We start from the raw sequence: 11,261 nt of genomic DNA, 5'->3' as shown, positions 1-11,261 counted from the left end.
CGAGTGCATCCATAATTCTTTCATCCAAAAATACTAATACTAAACAACATGAAATGAAATTCAAAGCTAAGTGAGGAAATAAGGATCATTATGCAATAATGCAAACTTGATGCATGACATCTTGGGTTCTTTAGCAATCTTGCATTCTAGCAAGGTGGTTAATGAGTGCTCCCATAGAATCATTCACCCATCCTACCTTGTGTGAAAACTTGATCACAACAATTTTCCATGCAATACACAACAATGAAAAGTAGAGCAAATTTGGCATTTAATTGGCAACAATTCTCCAACAACCTTGGTTTACAAATGAGAGGGCCAAGGATTTAAATAGGAGCCCCAATTATAATGAACAAACAAGATTGATTCGAAAATAATGATCTAGATTAGTCCATTACAATCTCTAATTAGGGGAACCAAAAATAGCCAAAAAATAAGCCAGTAAAAAACATTCAATCACCTAAGGACCAATAAGAAACAAGGAAGACACCTAGTCATCATTCAACTTATCATCCAAGATGTATAGTCCTCTCTTCCTCTCCCTTTTAGCAAAACCAATGAACTTGAACAAAATTTAACTAAGTTCCTCCATTTCAATGCTGGGAAGCCTGTTATGTTATGACTCTATGACCTTTAACTTCTCCATGTAATCTTTATCTTAATTCCACCTCCTTATTCTTAGGAATTTGTTATCATTCTAGGACTTCTTTCTTTTAGATAGGTAGACTTCATGATGCTTGAATCCTTGATATTTCCAGCTTCATTTTTTGGAATTCTTCTTTTTCATCTTCATCTTTGGGTTTGATCCTTGGAGCAATCCCTTGCATGCATTAACATCTTCCATGGCATATTAAATCCATTTCCTTACATAACTTGATCATCATTAGGATCACTCCATTGATGGGAATCTTATCCTTGCATTCTTTTGTGCCTTCAACCTCAAACTTTTCTTTATGTCCTTGTTCATGCTCCTAAGCTCACTTTGGTGGTAGATCCTCAAATATTCTTGGTGTACTTGTTTGATCCTTACAAAAAAATGATGTAAATAGAGACAATTTTATCTCCTTGTAAGATAGTCTTTGTTCTTCAAACATTTAAGTTTTTGACCAAGTGTAAAGTTGAATTGCATTGGGACACATGAATGCCTATGAATTGAATCCTTGAACTTGTCCCATGTTTTTGACTAGTGATGTTTTGGTCTTGGGATAATTCCTTCAGCTTGATCCTTGAATTTTCTTTCCTTTGCTCCACTTTCAAAGTGTATTATCTTGAAGTATTTTCCTTTGAACTCAAATGCTTTTAACGAGTCCCCTTTCATTGCTTTCCTTGGCCTTGAGCTTGAACTCATGTTTCACCTTGCTTCGTTCTCTTCCTTGTGGCTATCCTTGATTTTTCTTAAAGAGGGCAGTGTTTGTGAGTTGATTCATGTTTATGGTGATAAAACATAGATGTCTAAATTTTGAGTTAGTCCAAGAAGTTTTGGCACGTGTGAGATTGGTGATGCCCTAGGAACAAGGGTTTTGAGAAGGTGAATTGGGGCTTTTGGGGTTAGGGAACCCATAAACTGGTTCTTAGTCCAATAACATTAATGAAATACAAGGAACATTAATGAAAAGCACCTACTCATTTTTCTTTTCTTGATGTAATAAGGTCTAGGGATAGATCTAATGATCTCCCTATGACCATCCACATTTGTAATGGACATAAGACCCCATGGTGCAACTATAAGCCTTAGCCATCAATTGGTCCAATAAAGTGGATTTTTGGTAAATTCAATGTTTTCCAAGTGAGTATAGATGTTTAGAACATTATTAGGGTACCTAGGAGTTTATAGAGTCCATTTGCAATCAAATTTTCAATAAAACTTGTCTTAGCACAAAAATTGCTAAAATTGCAAAAAGTTGCTTAGCAACTTTTGCAATTTTCTTGACAAATTTTCAAAATCTAATTTCTAATGGCTACAACTATTCAAATCATCAATGCCATTAGCTCTGAGTGGGCAGGTGAACCCTAGTGGCAACCTTGTTCTTGCCATAGAGAGGATCCATCGTCTGCGGCCACCCTGTACTGAGGAGTCCCAAAGGTTCTCTAAGTGCATTTTGAGGTCGATCTTTCGAGGGTCATAACATGAAGCTCGTGAGGGCTATTGACGAACTATCAAATGCTACAAGATGGTGATGTTGAGGTCTAGAATAACCTATCTCATTTTCAAGAGATCACATTTCATTTGGATTTGGCACAGCGATCTAGCTCGATGTTAAAACTCGCAATGTGGCTCAGTTCATAGGTGCACCATAGTGTAACTTTGAAACTGCTGATCTTGGCATCAAATCGTCAATGCGATTAGCTCTGGGTGGGTGGGTGAACCCTAGTCACACCTTTTTTCTAGCCACAAAGACCATCCATCATCCATGGCCACCCCATACCGAGGAGTCTCCAAGGTGCTCTAAGTGCATTTCGAGGTCGATCTTTCAAGGGTCATAACTCAGAGCTCATGAGGGCTATCAATGAACAATTGAATGCTACGGGATGGTGATGTTAAGGCCTAAAATAACCTATCTCATTTTTGAGAGATCACATTCCATTTGGATTCGGCACAACGATCTCGCTCGATGCCAAAACTCGCAATGTGCCTCAGTTCATAGGTGCAACACAACACAATTTTGAAATCATTGATCTTGGCATTGAATCATCAATGCCATTAGCTCTGAGTGGGTGGGTGAACCCTAGTGACACCCTTGTTCTATCCATAGAGACCATCCATAATCTGCGGCCACCCTGTACTGAGGAGTCCCCAAGGTTCTCTAAGTGTGTTTTGAGGTGGATCTTCCGAGGGTCATAACTCAGAGCTCGTGAGGGCTATCAATGAACTGTCAAATGCTATAGGATGGTGATTTTGAGGCTTAAAATAACCTATCCCATTTTTTAGATATCACATTTTTTTGGATTTGGCACAATGATCTCGCTTGATGCCAAAACTCGCAGTTTGCCTCAGTTTATAGGTGCACCACAGTGCAACTTTGAAATCGCTGATCTTGGTATCGAATTGTCAACGCCATTAGCTCTAGGTGGGCAAGAAAACCCTAATGACACCTTTTTTCTAGCCATAGAGACCATCCATCATCATGGCCACCCTGTACCGAGGAGTCCCCAAGGTTCTCTAAGTGAGTTTTGAGGTCAATATTTCGAGGGTCATAACATGAAGCTCGTGAGGGATATTGATGAACTATTGAGTGCTATAGGATAGTGATGTTGAGGCCTAAAATAACCTATCTCATTTTCAAGAGATCACATTCTGTTTGGATTCAGCACAATGATCTTGATCAATGCCAAAAATCGCAGTATGCCTTAGTTCATAGGTGCACCACAGCGTAAATTTGAAACCACCGATCTTGGCATCAAATCATTAGTGCCATTAGCTCTGAGTGGGTGGGTGAACCCTAGTGACACCCTTGTTTTAGCCATGGAGACTACCCATCATCCGTGGCCACCGCATACCAAGGAGTCTCCAAGGTTCTCTAAGTGCATTTTGAGGTCAATCTTTTGAGGGTCATAACTCGAAGCTCATGAGGGTTGTCGATGAACTATCAAATGGTATAGGATGGTGATGTTGAGACCTAAAATAACCTATCTCATTTTTGAGAGATCACATTCCCTTTGGATTTGACACAGCGATCTTGCTCGATGCCAAAACTCCTACTGTGCCTCAATTCATAGGTGTACCATAGCGTAAATTTGAAACCATTGATCTTGGCATCGAATCGTCAACACCATTAGCTCGGGGTAGGCAAGTGAACTCTAGTGACACTCTTGTTCTGGTCATGGAGACCATCAATCGTCTGTGACTATCCTGTACTGAGGAGTCCCCAAGGTTCTCTAAGTGTGTTTTGAGGTCAATCTTCTGAGGGTCATAACTCAGAGCTATTGAGGGCTATCGATGAACTGTCAAATGCTATAGGACAATGATGTTGAGGCCTAAAATAACCTATCTCATTTTTGAGATATCACATTCTATTTGGATTCAGCACAATGATCTCACCTGATACCAAAACTCACAGTGTACCTCAGTTTATAGGTGCACCATAGCGTAAATTTGAAACTATTGGTCTTGGCATTGAATCGTCAGTGCCATCAGCTTCAGGTGGGTGGGTGAACCCTAGTCACACCCTTGTTCTAGCCACAAATACCATCCATCATTTGTGGCCACCCCATACCAAGGAGTCTCCAAGGTGCTCTAAGTGCATTTCGAGGTCGATCTTTCAAGGTACTTATATGTATTTTGTTCCTATTATTATCTGTATAAGTAACACATCTTTTTTATGTTATTACAGTTTATGTTTAAAAGACAAAATATATGTCAAAAGCATTTGGTTAGCTCAACCACTCAGAATAAAACTTTTCTAGTGCCAAGGACATTGAGAATAAATATTGTATTCATATGATATTAATTTTTAAATGGGCTAGTGAATTGACTGATTTTGATCTTGAAAATTTTATGGTTAAATAGGTTTGAGTTAGAGTAGTGCAAGGATGGTGATTTTTAAGAAGTTTTTTCATCTATATCAACATTGCCAGAATGCAATAAGTGTTAAATAGACCATACATTCTTATAAGTCATAAATCTGTACAAACCACTACAGATATAATATGAATCAATAATAAAAACTTGAACTGTAATATACCATTTATTAGTAATGAACATATCAAAATAGACCAGCATATCCATAGATAAAGTACTCAAATATATATCAAAATACATAGATCCATATACAAAATGTGGCTGATCATGCCATCAGAATGTGTATAATATCAATGTTTCTTTATACAATCTGGCATATGCCATCTCAAAATGTCTCATGATGCATCCTACGACAACTATACTATCCTAGCGTGCTGGTGGATGATCAAAATGCAGCCTCTTCACTGCACTAGGTGGATCAGATGCGTCCTACATAAACAAAAATGAAAAACCCAAAGTTAGACTACTAAATTTATATGATTCTTTGTATCTAACATTGAATTACTCAAATGCATAATGATCTTTTTTGTAATGAATATTTATACTATCAAAATTTTATAATAAATACCTCTCTCATTGACCTCCTGTGCCAGTCAGGAGTCCTCTCATATGCCCTCGACAATGCTTCTACCTCTCTAATTGTGGGTTGTATATGTTCAAATACGTTTGTTAGATGAATCTACAATTTAAACTATAACATTATAATTCATAGCTTGCTAAATTTATAACATATTTAATCATAAATTCAAATTACAACTTACTATTGTAGGCTCCTCCTTAGGAGAGAGTGCCCACATCATCAAATCTACATAACTCTCCTGTCGGACCTCATGTGCACTATGAGTCTCCTATGAGATACAAAATAGTAGTTGTTAATATCATGGAAATTAGTTTTGAATTCATTTATGAAGATAAGGATAATAAAAAATAAATGATACTTATACATACAATGGGGCTCTCAGTGCGAATGGAAATCCCTGATGGTCTATGACACAAAATCTGTACATGCTCATCGCCAGTAGCCACACCCTATATACAATAAAGAATTTAATTAAATGGGATTACCAAAAACATGTTACAAGAATGCATCAATATTTAATCAAATTGAAAGCACCTAATTACCTTTCCTTTGTCTATGTGTGCTGGCTCACCCTTTGCACTTTGTCCCCCCGAGACAACTGCTACCTGCAAGATTAAAGAAAGTTTAGCAACCATATATGCTATAATATCAAATAAAAAAAAAAATGTGAACACAACATAATGTACTATAGATGTCTCAAGACCAAATGAAATGGCTGAGAGGGTGGCATCATCAATCTGTTAGAGCTCCTCCTCGGTCATCAACATGAATGAAGATCACATACATATAAAAGTCAATATGGCTTAAAAATTAAAATTACTCTATTATAAAAATTAACTTTAAATCACATATTTCATAACAAAAAAATGTATACACGTACTGACACCAAAGGAGTCCATGCCTCTACATTCCCCTCCTCTCTCGCATCAGGGTTTGTAGCCTCTGCATGTGTGTCTGGTGTATCCTCATCTAATAAAAAATGATACTCAAGAAGATCACCTATGGGACCCAGGCAAATATTCTTGCATGTAATGCAAGTGTGAGGCACACAAACATGTGATGAGCTAGCCGATGATGAACTGACACCAACATCATCAACACGAGGAGGAAGGACTGACCTAGCCTGAGATATCATGAGGCTACTTAGCCTATGAGTGGCTCTGATGGTCTAAGAGCTAGCCTTTTTCACAATATCTGGATGATGCACTCGAGGAGGCAGGGAGATGTAAGTGGGGGGGACAAAAGTGCTAGCTTTCTTCTGTTGGGAAGAGGGTCTATCCTAAGGAGCTCCTAGTCTTAAGCCCATGTTGGGCTACATGCTCCAATAGTTCACTTTAAGTTTCAACACAAATTTTGCATATAATTTTCTAAGGAAATAAAATGGTATGTCTAAATTTCCATGTGGAGGGATATCAAAGACCATCCACCAACGATACCAAAAGTTTGCACGTATGACATCATTTGTGGACCATTTAATGGATAGTTTGGATTTTTTTGGGTCGACTCCTAAACCCATTTTTGGGTTTCCAAAAAGGCTAGTCAAATCTTCTTTGATTATGTTGAGGGCCGCAACCTCATCATAGTCCAAATCATCATCAAACATCGTGTGCATTTCATCACACCAACGAAGAGTGACATTTTGTTAGTTTGTAAGGGTTTCAATGTTATCCACTATGGTGTTTAATGTGGATAACATTGGAGTCAATGCGGGTACATTATTATATGTCCTATGCAAACCTCTTAACTCGGTGAGATTTTCATTTATCAAATCCTCAATTTGAGGAGGGTTTTGAGGGGGTAGAGGATGATTTTGGTGGATGATTTTGTGGGGGTACTGGATCATTTGGTGGGGGGTTACAAAGAATATTATTTCCTGCCTCATTGTCATCATTCTGATCAGCCATTCCTATTGAATTGCAAAACATAATATATATTTAAAAAAACCTTAATTTTAACCATTTTTTTCCAAAAAACCTAGATTCAACTAAAACAAACAAAATTATGCAAAAATCTATTGAATTTAGATTAAAAATGAGTGGAAAAGAAAAAAAACCTACTTGGATATCCAATATCTGATATCTAGTCACCCTTGCAAACTGGCCCCTCAAAATACCAAAAAAAAATGCCCGCTGGTCTATTTTTTTTTATATATGCAGCAGATATCGAATATCCGATACGCAACGACATATTGTATATATTATATATAACATATTACATTACATTATATTTTATATTATATTTTATTATTATATTATTATATATTATATTATAATATATTATATTATATTATTATAATATAATACATTATAATATAATATTGTTATCATATAATATTATAATAATATAATAATTATAATATATATTATATTATACTATTATAATATAATATTTTTATATTATTATGATATAATAATAATATTATTATATTTTTCTATTACATCGGGTATCAGATATTTGATTTGTACTCAAATATCCAATAAGGCTCACCTTACCTTCCAAGTTTGGTACCTCGATAGGTGAAAAAAGTTAGAGTGGATTTTGAAGCACTTTTAGACGTCTTCAAACTCGATTTTTTTCACATCACTTTTTGGCACACCATGATCTTGCACATACCCTTAATCAAAATCAAATGATAATATTTTCTAATATAATTATAGATATAAAAATTAAACTCATGCCCAGTGTGATGCATATTTATGGGTATTTTTATTCCAAATAAATAATTTTAAATATGAATTTTCTACTATAACTTTTCCAGAATAAAAATAGTCTCATGTCTAACCACCTTAACTAATTGAAAACTTTACCAATTTTTATTTTTTTCCTTATAGTAGGTGAGGCAAAGAATGTGATGCAACTTTTGGATTTCAAAAATGTTATACCATTTGAAAGCTATAGCTATTTCTCAATCAGTATGTCAATCAACACTTTACAAACATCTTCATTAAAAATTAACTAATAAATAATTATCAAACTCAAAATTCGATAGCAATTCTATCGATGTAATCTTGAGAGTGTTATAAAAAACCCTTTTCATTTCATTGAATTTTGATGAAAATAATATTGTCAAATGGCTACTCGAAGTCTAAATGTTAGTGAGACCTTTCTCAAACATATTTTTTTAAGTTGACCAAATAGGTTTGGTAAATACCAAGCCTAATTGGGTACCTAATTTCAAATCGAGTCAAATCAAGTATCCAATACAAGATTGGATATCGATATGAAATTGGGTACCCAAAAAGTGATGGCCAAAATTCTTTCAAACATTCAATTTTGAAAATTTTGGAGGGAAACCAAAATTTGGAAAGTGTGGGCTTTATTATTATTAACTATTATCATTATATATGATTATGATTATTATTAATAACTAATATTATTATATATTATTATTATTATTATATATAGTAATATATAATTATTATTATGATTATTACTATTAAATATAATATAGTAGTATACATAATTATTATTAAGATTATTATTATTAAATAAAATATAGTAATATATCTAATTATAATTGTTATATAATAAAGTCATATATTATTATAATATTAAAATGTATAGTATTATATTATTAATATTAAATATAATTTTGTCATGAAATGTGTCGAAAGGGGTAATAGGTTATTGTATGACAACCTTTTGATGCATTTGAACCAACCAAATAAGTTCCTAGGGAGATATGTTGTCATGAAATGCATCGAAAGGGATCATAGGTTACCCTATGACTCCTTTCAATGCATTTGAACCAACCAAATGGGTTCCTAGGGGTCATAGGGCCCCTAGGGACATATGTTGTCATGAAATGCGTCGTAAAGGGTCATAGGTTATCCTATGACCCCTTTTGATGCATTCAAACCAACCAAATGGGTCCCTAGGAACATATATTATCATGAAATGCATTGAAAGGGGTCATAGGTTAATGCATGACCCCTTTTGATGCATTTGAACTAACCAAATGGGTCCATAGGGGTCTTAGGGCCCCTAAAGAGATATGTTATCATAAAATGTGTTGAAAGGGGTTATAGGTTATCCCATGATGCATTCAAAATAGCCAAATAGCTCCCTAGGGCCCCTAGAGACATATGTTGTCATGAAATGCATTGAACGGATGCATTTGAACCAACCAAATGGGTCTCTAGAGCCCCTAAGGACATATGTTGTCATGAAATGTGTCAAAAGGGGTCATAGGTTAACTTATGACCCCTTTCAATGCATTCAAACTAACCAAATAGGACCCTAGGGGTCCTAGAGCCCCTAGGGACATATGTTGTCATTCAAACCAACTAGACAGGTCCCTAGGGATCCTAGGGCCCCAAGGGACATATGTTGTCATTATTTGTCAAAAGGGGTCATAGGTTAACCTATGACCCCTTTCAATGTTTTCGAACTAACCAAATGGGTCCCTAGGGGTCCTAGGGTCCCTAGGGACATGGTTTTATGAAATGCATCAAAAGGGGTCATCGATTATCGTATGACCCCTTCCAACACATTCAAACCAACCAAATAGGTCCCTAGGTGTCCTAGATACCCTAAGGACATATGTTGTCATGAAATGCATTGAAAGGGGTCATAGGTAAATGTATAACCCCTTTCAAGGCATCTGAAACACCCAGATAGGTCCTTAGGGGCCCTATGGCCCCTAAGGACATATGTTGTCATGAAATTTGTTGAAAGGACCTATGACCTCTTTCGATGCATTCAAAACAACTAAATATAATAATATCCTATTAAATATAATAATAATTATTATATATATTAATATATTATATTTATAGGTCACAATAATAATAATATTATTATTAATAATCAAAACAATAAAAATATATATTAATATATTATATTTAATAATAATAGTACAAATCATAATAATATTTATAGATAATAATAATAATAATAATAATAATAATCATAATAATAATAATAATAATAATAGTAATATATATTGCTATATTATATTGAATAATAATAATAATAATAATAAATGTCATAATAATAATAATATTAATGATAATAATAGTATAATAACAATAATTTAACATTTGTACAAATTTGTTCACTTTGCCCACACTTTCAAAATTTTGATTTCCCTCCAAAACTTGGGCATCCATTTCAAGTACCCGATATCATATCGGGTATCCAATTTGGAATTGGATACCTAATATGGGATCAAGTACCCAAAATATTGGCATACTTTTTCAAAAATATTCTTTGTCACTGCAAACTAAACAATTACATTTTTTGGGGGCGATTTTCATAGATTTGGAGAAAAATAATTTCTTGGGGCCCATACGATCGAAAAAGGTTCTAGAATATATGATTAGCTATCCAAAACTATTTTCTGAATGGGGAGCAGTAGTTGTCAAAAGGATAAATGTAAAAGGAAAGTATCAAATAAAGACATTGCAACATATAGGGAAAGGGACAAGGTAAATCACCGAAGGCAGAGACAAGGTATGTTAAATGTGAGTCAAGTTGACGATGTATTGATTGAGGGTGAAACCATAGAGTTAGATGATGAATATGTATAGATGGGGAATGAAGATATAACAATTGATAATGATAATGTTGGGATTAAAAATTTGGAGAATGAAATTTTACAAATTCACAATGTAAATAGCATGATTGACCATGTCAAAAATGACAATGCATAGGAACGTTACATATCTCTTAATTATAATTGACATGAATGCTCTAGAACACCACAATGGATAATTGAAATTGATGAAATGATTATTACCAATTTGGCAGAGGAAAAATCACAAAGAAAAATTTGGTTATGGGCTTCAAGACTATATAATATAAGATGTTTTTCAACAACAAGACAATGGTGGAGCAATGTTAACTTTTTATGCACTTATTGAAGATGCAAATGATGAGACCTATGCTTTCCAAATTGAAGATTTGTGTCAATAAAAAATTGGAAAGAAATGTCATTATTGTGAAAAATATTTTTAGTACTCTCAATAGCATTGGGAAAAATAGCAGGGTGAAGGATAAGAGAGTTGCTTGAAGGGTTATTACAACCTCTTTAGTAAGTCATCATTTGAGAAAGGGTAGATATATGAGACAAACTTGTATTGAATGTAATCTAAATCATACTACTTTGAGAAGAGCAATTAGTAGATGAGAGAGAATTGATGATCCTCTTCAAAATGAAACATG

Source organism: Cupressus sempervirens, chromosome 3 (assembly GCF_028749045.1).
Source record: "Cupressus sempervirens isolate cs-2001-9-10 chromosome 3, ASM2874904v1, whole genome shotgun sequence".
Classification (NCBI taxonomy): domain Eukaryota; kingdom Viridiplantae; phylum Streptophyta; class Pinopsida; order Cupressales; family Cupressaceae; genus Cupressus; species Cupressus sempervirens.
The sequence above is the reverse complement of the archived record's forward strand: the minus strand, read 5'-3'. Positions refer to the sequence as shown.